This window comes from Neophocaena asiaeorientalis, unplaced genomic scaffold (genome assembly GCF_003031525.2).
Source record: "Neophocaena asiaeorientalis asiaeorientalis breed wild unplaced genomic scaffold, Neophocaena_asiaeorientalis_V1.1 scaffold126, whole genome shotgun sequence".
Classification (NCBI taxonomy): domain Eukaryota; kingdom Metazoa; phylum Chordata; class Mammalia; order Artiodactyla; family Phocoenidae; genus Neophocaena; species Neophocaena asiaeorientalis.
Window position 1 is genome coordinate 645776 of NW_020174565.1, and position 16507 is coordinate 662282.

At 40.7% G+C, this 16507-nt stretch overlaps 1 pseudogene; it reads left to right on the plus strand.

Moving 5' to 3' along the window:
* Positions 1-14535, plus strand: part of LOC112408342 (gamma-secretase subunit APH-1B-like) — a 31208-nt pseudogene extending 16673 nt beyond the window's left edge.
* The last annotated feature ends 1972 nt before the right edge of the window (positions 14536-16507 follow it).

A 16507-nucleotide genomic window follows, 5' to 3' on the forward strand; every position in this document is an offset into this window, starting at 1 on the left:
GTCTTTATCTTCTTGAAAATTATATTTAGACATTTATGATGGTTAAATGAGACAACATACCTAGAACATAGTAAGTGCTCAATAAATATTAGATATTTTAAGTTTCATACCCTGTAAAAGAAAAATGTAACACTATTCACAGAGGGAATAAATATACATACGTATGGTGTGTATAAATGTGTTGTACGTGTATATATACATCCATACTATACATCTATTATATTATTATATATATATCATATACATAAAACATTTACTATCAGGAACCTTATATAACTTTTAAGAAACCTCCATATTCCTATAATTGACTTTAATGTTTTTAGAAAATATTAATGTTAATAACCAATAACAATATACTCAAGCCTGTCTTTGGCTTAATATCCCTGAGCTGAAAGTGCTTAAACAGAACAAATCAGAAACAATAGCAGTACCATAAAGATAACTCTGAGAACTGTACCAACTCAGTAAGAGGTGCTCACTGACTGCTCCGTGAGAAATACTAACCATGTAACATGAGTAAATCACGAGAGTCGCTTATTTATGAACTTGCATCTTGAACAGACATTGATTCATGTGGCCCTGGTGTGTGTAGGGGAGATGGATAAAAGGCAGGAGGAAACAGCACAGAGAAACATAAATAGGCACTACTAGTCCATACTTTTTCTCTCTTCATAGGAGTGGCAACACAGAAAAGTGTCTGGGAAGCTATTTACTTCGCAAATAAAAATAGGTAAGTCAACTTTTCCTAAACTTTTTACTCAGGCACCCAAAATGATTAACTATACCTCTATCTATGAGAAATGATCAATTGATTTATTAAAAAAATTTTTTTAAACATTCAATGGGGCTTCCCAGGTGGCACAGTGGTTGACAGTCCGCCTGCCGATGCAGGGGATGCGGATTCATGCCCCGGTCTGGGAGGATCCCACATGCCGCGGGGCGACTGGGCCTGTGAGCCATGGCCGCTGAGCCTGCGCGTCCGGGGCCTGTGCTCCGCAATGGGAGAGGCCACAACAGTGAGAGGCCCGCGTACCGCAAAAAAAAAAAACAAAAAACGTTCAATGCCACCTAGGAAAACAGAATCTACTTCTCCCTCTTCAATAAAATATTCACTAATGTTCCAAGATACTATAGTGTTAGTACCTGGTAAAATACTTCACTAGTGCCTGTGACCCAGTGTATCTGCCTTGAAAGATGACCATTTTATTGTTTACTCACTCATAGAAGCTGATCAACTGACCTCATTAAGAGTTTTTGCTTTTCCCACAATGAGTAAGATGGGCAGAGAATTTTGTCTTCTTCCCTGTTCTAGATGAAAGGGTTAATTTACAGTATAAGTTAAACATGTGCTATCTGTGATTTAGAATATTTGAAAAGAGTAAGCCGGAAAAGAGATGAATAAAACATTTTTCACAGTAGCAAATTATTTAAATGGTATTAATTAACCCTTTGCAGAAGCCTCCCTGACGTTGTCATTTAAGGACGGGAGCTTCTAGGCAGCTTCTTATTTTGATATTCTCCCCCAGTTATCCATGGATCATAATAGACTCATTATAAAAATTGGAAAACAGAAATATATTGAACAAAGAGTAGAAGTCTCTTAACACCACCATAGAACACTGGCTCTATATTTGCTTAGATATTATACTTATATACATACATATTATGTAATATACTATATATTGCAAATATTACACATAGGATATATATTACAAAAATAAATGAAATCATCTTAAATGTATTATTCTTTAACCTGATCTTTTCACTCCCATATTATGGACACTTATCACTGTCAATTCATATAGATTCTACATTATCTTTTTTGATGGCTGCATAGTATTCTTCCGCATGACTGTATCATGAAGTAATTTAATGTATTAATTAACAAATTGCAGTTTACATTAGGATCACCTGTGAAGTTTGGTGATTGTCCTACTGCCAGTGTCCAAGCCTATACATATTTAGATTCAGAAGATCTAGTGTTTGGCTCAAACACCCATATTTTTGAGAGTGTTCAGAGGAGATTCTAATACAGACCAAAATTTGAGAACCACTTAGTTAACAACTTTCTTGTTGGTGGACATTTAGCTTCATTTTTTTAATTCATAACATTGTAAGAATATTGACATCTGAAAACAAGAAGCAGAAAGTTAGGAAGAATCTTATTTCTCTCTCCCTCCCTTTATTCCCTTCCATCTTTCCTCCGTGTTTCCCCCTACCCCTGGCCTCTGACCTTCCCATTTATTCCATGGAAGGAAAAATAGTAAAAGATTAGGTAGATTTTAGGAGAAAATAAAGAGCTGAAGGAAGCTAGGACAAATAAAGGGGAGTTCAACAGAAGATGCTGGAAGATACTGTCAGAAGGAAAGAAAATAATGTCAAGAAAGCAAAGCATTCATTAATTCAACTGATATATTTAATTAGAAAGATGCTAAATAGTGATGTAATATAGGAGAGAGAACATCTTCAGGTTTTGGAATTAAGTGACTGAAAAAACATGAGACCAGGTGGGTTATTCTAGATGCATCCTTATGAAATAGAAATGCCTGTTTCAAATTAGTTTTCATTTCATTAGAGCATCTACATATGCATTCAATTTTCACAACTGTTACAAATGTAAGCAGTAACAGTAAATGGGTTCTCTTTCACCCTCTGGCTGTGTTATCTTTGACAAGCCAAGCTCTCTTGCATCAGTTTCTTTGTCTGTAAAATGTGTGAGCTAGATTAGATTAATCTACAAGCACCTTTTGCCTCTAACATTCTTTAATTCCATGAGAGAGGAATTTATTTTGTTTTGCAATTAAACCCATTTCAGAAAAAGAACCTTTTCTTTATTCCAATTTTAAAACCCATGGGCCTCTGTGTTTCAGAATGCTCATGTGACCATGAGTATTCTGAAACACAGAGGGCCGAAGAGAATTCATCAATTGTGGGAAAGTTTTAACACTTCAATGGAAATCAATCCACAAAGACTAATAAGTAGGGAAATGATGTCTCTAGGATACCAACAATTTAAAACAAGATCTAGGCAAATAGAAAATTCAGGCTTAAACTCAAAGACTACCCAGCAACAACTCAGAGACTTTTCCTCTTTCAGTAATAAGAAATGCATAAATGTAAACTATGTTTTTCTGATTGAAACAATTGCCTTGTCAGGGTAAAACCAAGCCACACAGTATAAAATGAAGAAAGACTGCCTAGGCCGAAATAAACATCAAGTAAGTGACAAATATTTTAATATCAGTGAGACATAAGCTGATACAGTAAGTCCCCTACATATGAACCTTCTAGTTGAGAACTTCAAAGATGCAAACGTGCCCCTGTATGCCAGCTGTTGTATTGTACTACTGTACTCTTCAAGTTACTGGACTGTAAGATTTTAAATGTTTTCTTTATTTTTTGTGTTTGTTTTTATGTATTATTTGTGTGAAAAGTATTATAAACCTATTACAGACAGTACTACATAGCTGATTGTGTTAGCTGGGTACCTAGGCTAACTTTGCTGGACTTAACGAACAGATTGGACTTAACGAACGTGCTCTCGGAAAGGTACCCGTTCATATGTAGGGGACTTACTGTATAAATAAGCAATGCGATGATCACACAATATCAGATGGGAGATTCCTGCCTGTTTGCTGGCCTAATGGCTTCCCATGACTCCCCTTGTAGTATGTTGAATGGTGGCCCCCAAAAGATATGTCCACTCAGGACTTGTGATTGTGACCTAATGTGCTAAAAGGTCTTTGGAAATGTAATAGGCATAGCCCTAAATCCAATGATAAGTGTCCTTATAACAGAGGAACAGACAATGTGAAGACAGAGGCACAGATTGAATGGCATCTATAAACTGAGGATTGCCAAGGATTGCCCGTAGCCACCAGAGCCAGGAGAGAGACATGGAATGAAAACTCCCTTAGAGCCACCAGGGAAATCAACCCTGCTGATACCTTGATTTCAGACTTCTGGATTTCTGGCCTCCAGAACTGTGACAGAATTAATTTTTGTTGTTTTAAACCATCCAGGTTTGGTAACGTGTCACGGCAGCCCCAAGAAACAAATACAGTCCTTTAAAAACATAGTTTCCAAAAATACTAATCTGCTCAGAGTTCCCTGAACAAACTGTACACATGCACGTGTGATATAATCTCCAAATCCTTTAGGGATTAGGTGATCTTGGCCTAAACCCCACTTCCATGACCTGTGACGGTCAAAAACCCTCCCCCATGCATACTTTCTCATGATGGGGCTTGCCACATAGGGTTGAGCAGGCTGTGCACTGCAGAAGGGTGTGCAACCAGGGAGATGAGTGGGAGCTGCAAAACATTGACAATTTGCCCTCAAAGCTGTGCACCTGCTGTGGGGCTGCAAATGCCTCGTTTTTGCACAAAGCCACCACCCAGTCCCAAATAGGTGTCTTCGTAAAATTTGTACAAGAATGACATAATGTCAGCAGTGGTCTTGGTGGTTCTTTGTGTCTGTCCTCTTGCCCCTGGTCCCATGACCTTGGCTCTTTCCCAAGACTGGTGTCCACAAATAATTCCCAAACATCAAGCATCTCTTAAGCCTACTAGGATTACTAGATTGGGGGTAGCACAGAGGAAGAACTACATCACATACCACACAATTTCAACATCATGCTCAGTTTTCCCTTCACGGTCCCCTCTCCTTTCCAAAATCCCAAAATCCTTACACACGATTTTGCTAGTAATGGAAGCCATCCCACCAACCTTCTCTGTGCACCATATTATGGAGAATAAAATTTTCTCCATCTTTTATTCAGTATTTTAAGTCTCTGAGCCTTTGAACATGCTGGTCTCTATGCTTGGAATCACTTTCTCCCATTGTCCACCTGGTAAACTCTTATTCATCTATTCATCTTGCAAACCCCATTTCAAAATGAAAGACATGGGATTATTAGAAAGTAAAGACTATGCAATGCCCCTCTGAATTCACCAGTCATCATCTATCTCCCATATACTAGCCTCTGTTCTCTCCTACCTCTCCCAACTTGATGATAACTCTTTGAGAGCAGAGCCCTGACTGGTTGTTCCCACCGCCCTGCATTCAGCTCATGCTCAAATGTTTGTTTCCTAAGTAATTTTTAATAGCCAAATATCCTAAGAGGATTATAGTCACTTAAGTTTAGATTCCTGCCATTTCCCAAACATCAGTAACCTTAAAAGTCTGACAAGTTCTGCTGGCCATCGCTTCTCCTGATGGTGTAGACACTAGTCTAAAACATCAGTCTTTTTCTTGTTTACCACTGGATTTCTGCAAAAGTTTGCGGTTGTCATTGTTTTTTGCTCCACTACTGATACGTGTTCTTTCCTTTTGCTTTCCTCACATAGTACCTTTCAGGAAGACCATTTTCACTTCTTTCTTCCTAAATTCCTTTGTTGTGCTCACATTTATATTCATTGTCCCATGTTTAAGGGCTTTTGGTGATGTTGAATTCCACCTGAATTTGATTTCTTTTTCTATTTTTTGGTTCCTTTCAAATTCCAAATTAACAATGCCACTAAGCAAGGAAAAGCGTGTTAATAAGCCAATTTTATCTCGACAGGCTCAAAATGCAGTTATTTTCTTGTGGTATATTAGATTATGACAATGAGTTTAACCCAGGAAACGTATGAAAAGAACATTTTATTTCCCCTGTGTAGGCTGCAGCACTGTGTTTTTTCATTTATTAACAAAAAAGTGCATTTTTTTCCAAGCACTGTTTAGTTCTCACCAGTTTCTTCCAAAATTGATGTTATCTAAGTATAAAAATTATAACTCAAATGAAAATGTTACTTTCTAAATTTTAAGCTTATTACTGATCATGGATATTAAGTGCTTTATACACCTCACTGCAGAAAAACCTCATAAGAACACTCTGAGGTAGCTACCATTATTGGCTTCATGTCATAGAGGGAGAAACTGAGTTTCTGAGAGGCAAAAGGACTGTCGCAAAGTTGTCCACTTAAAAAATGATGAATCCAGTTTGCAATTCTGCTCTGACGGAGCTTGAAGCTACTGCTTTCCTGTACGTGGACCTCTTTTTTAGTCAGTCTGAGAGAGGCAGCTTCTAGTTGATATTTGTAAAAGGCACCTCAAAATTAGGCGTTTAATTAACTCGTTTTCATAAAAGTGAAACTGAAATGTTGTTTCTCAAACAGGGACCCCCAAATCAAATTCTTGTGGCAGCCAGGCAGATAAAACAAAAGAAGAAAACAGGTGGGGTGTAAAATAAAACAAAGCAAAACAAAATAACGCTGATAAGCTCAACTTAATTGGTGCCTTAAAGGACTGTTGGCTTGGTGTTTTCAGATATCCTGATATTTTCCAAAGAAGCCAGAAATTAAGTTTTTCATCGGAAATGTTCTAATTATTAAATGTTGGCAACTAAATCAGGTTAGTTTGTTTTTCTAACTATGCAAACTGTGTCTACACAGCCCACAAGTTGCCGGCCAAGGAGTGACTCTAGTGTAGACTGATATTGGCCCATAAACCACATGTCCAATATGGTTGCTAGTAGCCACCTACAACTATTTTAATTTTAATTAAATAAAATTTAAAATCCAGTTCTTCGGTGACACTAGCAACATTTCCAGTGTTCAGGAGTGACCTGTGGCTTGTGCCTACAGTAATGGACAGTGCAGAACATTCTCCTCATTGCAGAAAGTTCTATTGGACAACACTGAACTAGAGCAAGAAGCAAACCTCAGCTATTTTGCTGTCCGCTGTCAGGATCTTCCCACTGGCACTACAATGCTTAAGTTACTGCTCCCCCAAGGCCATTCCTGCCACTTCCCTTCCACCTGAACAGAGAGAGGTCACACAGGCCACCTACGAGGCTGGGCTTCACTGTAACTGAGAACAAGTCAGATCCAGGGCAGGCCTGGGGATTAGGCAATGTGTGTCTTTAGTCTTTCCTACATCCTGGCTCTGGGACTAAAATCAGGCCACCATCCTCCCCTCTCCAGAGAGATTCAGGGCCTCATATTCTTCGCTTACTCTCAAAAATTATTTTTAGGTCGTTCAACTACGGTAAAATGTAAATAATGGATACTTACCTGAAGTTTCTCCCCTTCCCTCGGACATTTGCAATGTACACAATTCTAAGAATAAAATGTCAAGCCTAGAGGAGGTGGTGAGGCAGGATTTTTTATTCTCATGAGAAAAGACCATGATCTTCTCCTGGGAGCATCTGAAATCCTCCATAGAGGCAGTCAGCTCATTTCCCTCGCTTTCAATCAAGCCCTACGCAGGATGTGGGTCAGTAGTTTCAAAAGCAGCTCGCTCGTGAGAATTACCCATGTAGGATCACCAGCTTTAGCAAGTAAAATACAAGATTCCCAGTTAAACTGAGATTCAGATAAACAATGACCAACCTTTTAGTATAAGGGTGTCCCATGTGCCATGCGTTGTGTGTTTTACCTGGAAATCCTATGGTGCTCTTATAAAAATACTGTTTTTCTGACCCCACTAATTCTAAGTCACTCAGATATAGGAACCATTGATCATAGGCAATTCACTTGACTCTCAGTAGTGTTTCATTTCTTAGCCAAATCTCTGTCATGTTTAGGACTGTCTTTTTAATGGAATCACAGCCTCCTACGGCGAAATATCAAACTACACGACTGTGGCCTTCATTATGCTAATCTGACCTCACAACAACCCTGTAAAATAAGAAAGGCAAAAGTTTCTCCATTTTGTCAATGAGAAAACTGAGGCTCAGAGACTTAAAGAAATTTCCCAGGCACAACTGCTAGTAAATGGCAAACCTAGGACCCAACCTCAAGTCTTCTGGTTCCAATTTCTATGCTCAACTCAACAGTGCCGTGAGTGAAAGGTGGTGGGAATCATACAAGACACAGAGAGAGAGAGGAATTCAGACAGAAGCTTCTGAAAATGTTTCATCAAAAGTATGGCTAACTAACCAGTTACCACTCTTAACTCACAGCTCTCTTAACCACCAGTCAACTAGGAGGCTGAAGGGGCTGACCTGTGACCCAGAGTTCAAAAAGTCCCAAGTCTCCAGGAATCTAGGGGTCTCAGAGAGAACTCAGAACTGGGTAAAACAATCAAAATGGTCTAGAAATTGGCTTTGGGACTAGTAATGAGAGTGATGACAGGGAATGCCTGAAAGAATGTTTTATGCTCAGTACTGTTGTTGAACTGAGTAATGAGATACTCAGCCTGTAATTAACCTCAGCCACCTAGTTCCTACCCTAAAATTTCCTCACAGTAACATAATGATTAGCTCTGCACCTGATCTGACTCTATGGGCTGCACTGCCATAAACAGGGTCAGAGAGGGGTTACCACTGGGGAAGGAGAGGAAGTAGAGAGACACCATGAACCTAGGCTCTTAGGCAACATAGGACAGATAACTGCCCCATCCCGAATGAATGCCCGGAGGGGATGGCGGAAACTGAGCTGCCTCCAGAGCACCTCCTTGAGCTCTCTGCCCTTGAGAGAGATTCCTTGGAGGACTGCAAGTCATCACACATCCACAATGACATCCAACATATACCATCCACGTGGTCTCAACAGCACCTTCCTCTCTCACATTTGTGCCCCCGGAACAGCTACCTCTGTGGGAACAGTGGGCTGAACACTCATTCCAAACATGGGGGGGGAGGGGCCTCTGATTGCCCAGGTCCAGTTTGCCGGTCAACGAAGGTCATGTCCTCTCAATGACCTCCTCCAAAAACAGGGAAAACAACCTAAATCTTATTTTCTCTGTTTTGACTGAGGCTTAAAACATCATGCTCTTGCTTTTAATAAGCCATCAGAGTTGGTAAAAATAGGTCCATGAGCTTATGTGCTAGTTGATTTAACAGTAGTCTTCCATGGAAATCAAAGGGTTAGAGATCAGATAGCTTCAGAAGTTATTTCCAGACTCATTTCCAGATCCATATTACATGAGCAAATGTACACTTACCAAAATAAAACACTTAAACAACAAATATGTGTTTCTACCCCTAAATCAGCATAAACGGGAGATGAAAGAAAATAACGAATGTGTTATCTCTTTTGAGGAAAATTTCCCTCTAGGTCCATTGTGATATCGTGCCAAGAATAATAATGATGCTGACGACTGGTCACCAGCTAGTCTCAGGGGTGGCAGTCGAAGCTGCCAGGTAACAGAGCGTGTGCTCAGGCAGGCGAGAGTTCAGACCTACAGTACTGACAGAGGACATAGCCCACCATGGGAGGTAGGCATCAGGAACTGAGGCAGAAGGGCAAGGAGGAAGGGCTTCTAAGAAACCTCTGGGCATAGAGGCCCCAATATTTGCTGGAGATAAATGCTAGTCTTCAGGTTGGCACAACTCATGCTTACTTATTTTCCCCCAAGCTTTAATACTTACTTCTCTCTTTATAACAATCACTGCCCAGTGTGATTTTGTCTACTGTCATGATGCCAACTCTACGCTAATGAAGAAGAAAATACGTGTTGGGATTGGCTGTAATAGTCTTCTCGCCAACTGTTATTTCTTCTAGAAGCATGAACCTTGTCTTAGTCAGGTGACATACTTCAAATGAAATGCAAATGCCTTATTGTTTAGAACAAGGATGGCAAACAGATTTTGTGTCACATATGAAGTCCCATCAGGCTCAGCAGGAACGAGTGCCATGATGGATGAGTGCCTCTATCATGGGTGTGGAGGGGAGAGAGCTGGAACACAGAATAAGGTCAAACATGAAGCTAACAAAGCATCTAATACATAACATGCACTTAATGGTGAAATCCCAAGGCATTCTTTTTATAGTGAGGAATAAGAAAAAGAAGGAAATGATCACCAATAGTGCTCAATATTTTCCAAAATGTTTTGGCCAAACAGACCAAGGTAAAGAATTAAGTGCTATAAACATTGAAGAGGCAGTGACAAAAATTATTTGCAGTACAGCAGAAACTAACACAACATTGTAAAGCAACTATACTCCAAAGAAAAAGCTCTGATTAAAAAAAAAATTATCTTTATTTGCAGATGACATACTGCATCCTCCAAAATCTGGAAGTAGTACTAGCAACTACTGGACTGAATAACAGCTTTTCAAAATTGCCAGAAACTAAAAGCAGGACTTCCAGGATAAACATGGCTACCTAAGCTAGGATTTTTCCCTGTTCACTTTGTGGAAGTCACATAAAAGCAAAAAGGAGAATGAATAAAATTCCACAAACTCCATTTTCAGCAAAACCAGGAGTCCGATGAACTATGCAGACTCGAAAACATGTAAGCTCTGCCAAAATCAGCAGAGATCAGCCAGGACTCATGCCTGTGTGGGGGAAGAGAGCATGGAGAATGCTACGGGGCGTAGCAAAAACACATTTCTTGAAAATGGGGAGCCCCTCTTAGAGGCAAAATCTATGTCCCTTGTTTGCATCAACAAGCGGAGGAGATGGGTTGAGAAGGGGGGAGGATGAGGTAAGGGGGCAGCTGAGTCTCCCTGAACCATGTCTCATCCAAAGAAGGAAAGGGGGTAGGGCTGGCTGCACAGCAAATGGGGGCACACAGGCCCCCTCTACAGGAGGTGGACTCTCTCTGAGGCTGCAAAGAAGTCCTTCAACTAGCCTGATCTTTCTGCCCAATCTCTACCCCCCAGGAACTTCTCTTCTAGGAAAACTCAAATCATTTACTGATGAGTCATAAAATAACCCTTTTTTATTGTTGTTTTGTAATAAATTTTATTTATTTATTTTTGGCTGCGTTGGGTCTTCGGTGCTGTGCGCGGGCTTTCTCTAGCTGCAGCAAACGGAGGCTACTCTTCCTTGCGGTGCAAGGGCTTCTCATTGCAGTGGCTTCTCCCGTTGTGGAGCACGGGCTCTAGGCGCGCGGGCTTCGGTAGTTGTGGCTTATGGGCTCTAGAGCACAGGCTCAGTAGTTGTGGCGCACAGGCTCAGTTGCTCCGCGGCATGTGGCATCCTCCCGGACCAGGTCTCAAACGCATGTCCCCTGCATTGGCAGGCAATTCTTAACCACTGCGCCACCAGGCAAGCCCTAAAATAGCCCATTTTTATTGGGTGAAGGATGGGCACAGCATTGACACAAAGCTAATACAGGAAAAAATTTGTGAAAAACAAAAACAAAACTTAATAATAGCTGAGTGCACTTGTCAGAAAACTATGACGATGAAGCACTTGAAATTTGTGAGCAAACATTTAACATGAATTTTTAAACTTAGAGAAGTGCCTCTATGAAGAAACACTACAAAGCAGAAACTGCAAAAGCTCAGAGATGTAAAATAATTTAATAAATAAGTTAATTACCTTAATTTAATAAAAAATGATCTAGAAGAAGCAGAAGACAAAAAATTTACAGAAATGAAGAAAAATTTAAAGGAGAATAAAATAATAATCAAAAAAATTTAAACAAACTAAAATGGAGATAGAGGAAAATATAGGTGAATATTTTTATAATCTTGGGATCAGAAAGGTTTTCCTAAACATGACCCCCAAAAAGTTAAAACAATAAGGAAAATATCGATGAATTTGATTATATTAAAATTAAAATTTCTGTATATGAGAAAAACATATTAAATTCTGGGAAACATTTGAAACATACATAACAAGCAAAACTTGATATTCTTTAGCCACACACACATATATTTTACAAGTTAAGAAGAAAAATATAACACCTCAACATAAAAAAGTCAAAGGATATGAACAGACAAGTCAAAAATAAGAAACACAAGTATTACTAAATAAAAAAGAAAAATTCAAAACAGAATGGCAAATGACATTTTTATAAAGAAAACTATTTAAACATTTGTATGGCTACAAATGGGGGGGAAAAGCCATGCATGGATGAAACTGTCAAAATGTTAAAACTTATGTGGAAAATATTTTATGATGAGTTTTACTACTTCAGGAATCAGAAGTAAGTAAAATATTTCTATATTTTTTAAAAGCACACAATTAAAACATCGCAACGACATCAAAATAAGACCAAGGTTTAAATTAGTGTTTCTCAACAGGGCTGCTTTGCTTCCCCAGGGCACATTCAGCAATGTCCGCAGACATTTCTGGTCGTCACAACTGGCAAGAACTGATATTGGCAAAGAGTGGATGGATGCCAGAGATGCTGCTTAATATCTTACAACACACAGGACAGCCCCTCACAGAAAAGAACCATATGACCTAAAATGTTAATAGTGCTGAGACTGAGAAACTCTGACCTAGATGGAAATAAGACAGGACCTATTTGTAAGAAGGAAGTAATGAGAAGATGCTGTGTTGACTTAATGTCTTATGATTAGCCGACATCAGAAATCTCAAGGAATTATTTCAAACTGTTCGGAAGTTACCTCACATTCACATCTCCATATATCCCTGTGGGAACCAGCATCGTACTGTACCTAACCCCGTGGCCTCCGCAGAGCTGGAAGGGTGGTGCTTGTAGAATCAGCCTTGCAAAACCACTGAGAGGCAGCCCTAACTTCCAAGTCAGGAGAACACAGCTGTACAGGCAGAATCCTCCTAGATAGAGGTGAATGGCCAAGAGGGTGGGTGTGACCTTCCACTCTGCTCCTCTCCATTCCTGCCTGTGGGGAGGCACTGCTTATGGGGGAAATCAGTTCTAACCTCCCTGTGGACCCTCATAATCAATGGCTTCCCAGAAGATAGAGCTATATGTTGGGCTTTTGATGACCAAAGTACCTTTTTTTGAGTCCCTAGCAAGAGATTACTAAGATGAGGTTTATTGGAAGAGAAATTGTTTTCTAAATTCTTTAAGCTTCAGTTAGTACATCAAGATTCAGACTTTGCCCACTTTACCATTAAGCCAGGGATAGGGAGAAGCAAGGCTATGCTGTAAGGGGGATCCCTGCCATGCGAAAAGGAAGATTAAAGACTATACTTTTCATTCCCAGAGAAGGTGGAAAGGGAAAGGAGAAAAGGGGAGCAAAAGATGTATGTGTTCTGGCAACTTGCTCCAGACCAAATTCCAGAGGGAACAAAGAAGTAGATGTATCTAGACAAATATGAGGGAAACTTGGAGCTAGTTGCTTGCTTCACCATATAGAACCTGGGAAATCTGAGAGCCTCCAAGAAGAGGTTGTATCACAGGAAGAGAACAGGTAGATGAACCTGAAATACCACGCCCGGTTGCCCATGCCTGAGTGGAGGGTGCAGTGCACCCAGACACTAGTGTGTGCCCTAGGAAGTCGCAAATAAACGCTGAGATGACCAGTGGAGTTTCTGAGGCCCAGGATAGAGAAATGTCAAGCATTTCAAAACTGATGGGCAAATGGTGGAGTTTGGCTGTGGACACCACCACAATACCAAACACCGCCAGGTATTACCAGTCACTAACGCTTCAGAGGACACCACACCCCAGAGCAGGAACCAGAGAGGGCTCAGAAGGACTGCTCCCCTCCTATGTGGATAAGAAGTCCCTCAATTTCTTGTCACCATGAGAACCCTTAAATCTCCCCCAACCCAACCCCATAGATGCCATCTTGGAGATGGGGAGAGAAGAAGAAATTTGAAGATGGAGTTGAAAGATACTATTTGAATTGAAAAGGATTGAAATCAGTGAACTGACATGCATGTGTCCCCCTGCCCACTTTCCGTTAAGTTCATGATTGAATATTTGAGAAGCCTACATTTGCTTCCATATCTGAGCAGTGGTTTGTAAATGTGTTGCACCTTTTCGGGGTTTCCTCAGAAACTGAATCAGAGTGAGATGTCCCCACTTGTGTCTGGGCTTTGTCGGAAGGAGTAACTCTGACTTTAGCCAGAAGCCAGAGGAGGGAGCTGGTAGCGCTCATCCCCCGTGTCTTTTCTTTCTTTTGTTTTATACACTCACACTCATGTACACACACACACACACACACACACACACACACACACACAATTAAAGCTTTTGTTTTAAAATGGTTAGTTTGAAAGGAATAAAACAACTCTAGAAAATGCTTTAATTAAAAAAAAACAAACACAAAATCTTACCAACCAAAAATTCTTGTCCGAAGATGGACCAATACAGAAATATCTGCTGATCTTTGGAGTGTTAGTCTCAGTCCTTATCCAAGAAATGTGCCATATTGCATACTATAAACCTTTTTCTTTTAAAGCCCGTGTGGGCTTGAAGAGTATAAACCCAGGGGAGACGGCACCCTCTATGTGATTAATAGCTTATGTTTCTGGTTTGGGCTTTGGAATCATGAGTGGCGTATTTTCCTTTGTAAATACCCTGTCTGACTCTTTGGGGCCGGGCACCGTGGGCATTCATGGAGACCCTCCCCAGTGCTTCCTAAATTCAGCTTTCATGACACTGGTGATCATACTGCTGCATGTGTTCTGGGGCACTGTGCGTTTGGACGCCTGTGAGAAGAAAAAGTGGTACACCCTTCTTGTAGTTCTTCTCCCCCATCTGCTGGTGTCAGCCCTGAGCTTCATAAATCCTCATTATGGGTTAAAGCTGGTGTCGGCATACATCATCCTGGTGCTCACGGGCGTCTGGACATTCTTCGTTTCTGCCGCAGCCTGAAACTCTGCCTCCTCTGCCAAGACTAGGACTCGGTCCTCTTCAAGCAGCGCTCCAGATAACTTCCTGAAACAGGAAGCTGCGCCTTTAGAAGAAGCGCAGCTGTGTCTTCTAAAAGTCCATTTTCCTGGTGAAATTTAGAATAAACAGTACTATCTAGATACGATATGGCTTTCATGCAACGGCTTTCTGAAAGGGATACATCAGGGGTGTGCAGCCTGGCTGCAAGTTGGAATCACCTGAGAAAACATAAAGACTAATGTTCTGGGCTCTACCCTCCAGATTTAATTGGTCTGGGCATTTGGTAATTTTTTAAAGCTTCTTAGATAAAACTCCGATGTGCAGCCAGGTTGAGAACTGTCCACGTCCAAATAGGAACTTTCTGAGAACGCCATAAGTAAATAAGAATGAGATGTTTAGCTATCTCCTAACTCAGTTAGTGTTGAGCAAGTAACCATCTGAATGTCAAATAAAAGTCCTAGGTGGCCTTTGTCTTTTTAAGTTCTGAAGTCACAAAAGGCTAAAGGGCCATCATCTCTGTGAACTGTTTTCCCGTACTTCGCTGGTACTCTGTTCTATGAGAAAATGATAGGCTGTCCTTTTATGTGGGATCTTCCCAGACCAGGGCTCGAACCCGTGTCCCCTGCATCGGCAGGTGGACTCTCAACCACTGCGCCACCAGGGAAGCCCCTAGGCTGTGCTTTTAACTACAATAATAAATTACACTGACTTACTATGGCAAAAAAAAAATTCTTGTCCTGTATTTCTTTTCTTTTTTCCTGTTCTTAACCTTGGTTTCCTTACTTTTTTAACTTTATGATCTCACAGGCTGTGCTTTCATCTTAAAATTTATCTTTCTGGGGCTTCCCTGGTGGCGCAGTGGTTGAGAGTCCGCCTGCCGATGCAGGGGACACGGGTTCGTGCCCCAGTCCAGGAAACACTGGCTAGAGTGAAGGATATATTATATAGGGCTTTTTTTTCATTTTGTGCTTCTGTTTTTGTTTTTGTTTTAATAGTACAACTTGGACCTCCGTTGGATCTTGGGAATCCAGGCGTGTCTAGAAGGGCAGAGAGTAAATAAGCTAAGGATCTCCCCTTTGCATTCTCTTACGGACCAAGGAGCCCAGGAAGGTCCTACAGGAACATGGTAGAAGCTTAGGTGTTTTGAATTTTCCTCTTCCTAGGGTAGAACAATTGCAACATTTGGGAGTCTCAGGTCTTGACAGTGCCTCAGGGCTCTAGCCTCACTGCTTCTTTTCAAACTGTTAGAAATATATTTGTTGTGGGCTTCCCTGGTGGTGCAGTGGTTGAGGGTCCGCCTGCCGATGCAGGGAACGCGGGTTCGTGCCCCGGTCTGGGAGGATACCACATGCCGCGGAGCGGCTGGGCCCGTGGGCCATGGCCGCTGAGCCTGCGCGTCCGGAGCTTGTGCTCCGCAATGGGAGAGGCCACGGCAGTGAGAGGCCCACGCACCACAAAAAAAAAAAAATATATATATATATATATGTATATTTTTTTTGTTGTGAGCTAGAGTAAAAATACATTTTACATGATGATCCGGTACACACACACACAACACACATATTGACACAAAAAAATATTTTATCAAGTAATACCCTTACTCCATATGATAAAGTTAAAAAGCAACAAAGCTAGTATAAATGTGATTTTATGATTATTTAATTGCAACATTATATTCTATATGTCTCTAACCTACTAACGTTATTTCTTTACTCCTGCTTTGCAAACGGGAGTTTGAAACACTAAATAAAGGACTTTTCCCAAAGAGTTAGCTTGCTACAAAGTAATATAAACAAATACAACAATAGCTAACATTTATTAAGATTTAGTATGTGCTAGGCACTGCCCTGTGTGTACTTTGGATGATAACTCTGTGTGGCAAAGGTACTATTTTTATTTTCATTGCTACATTTTATGTAAGGGAAAGGGCATTTAGGGATTAAGTGGCCGCTGTAGATCACATAGCCAATTGCAAAACAGACCTTAGGTTCGAACCCAGACTTCCTGGGTTCC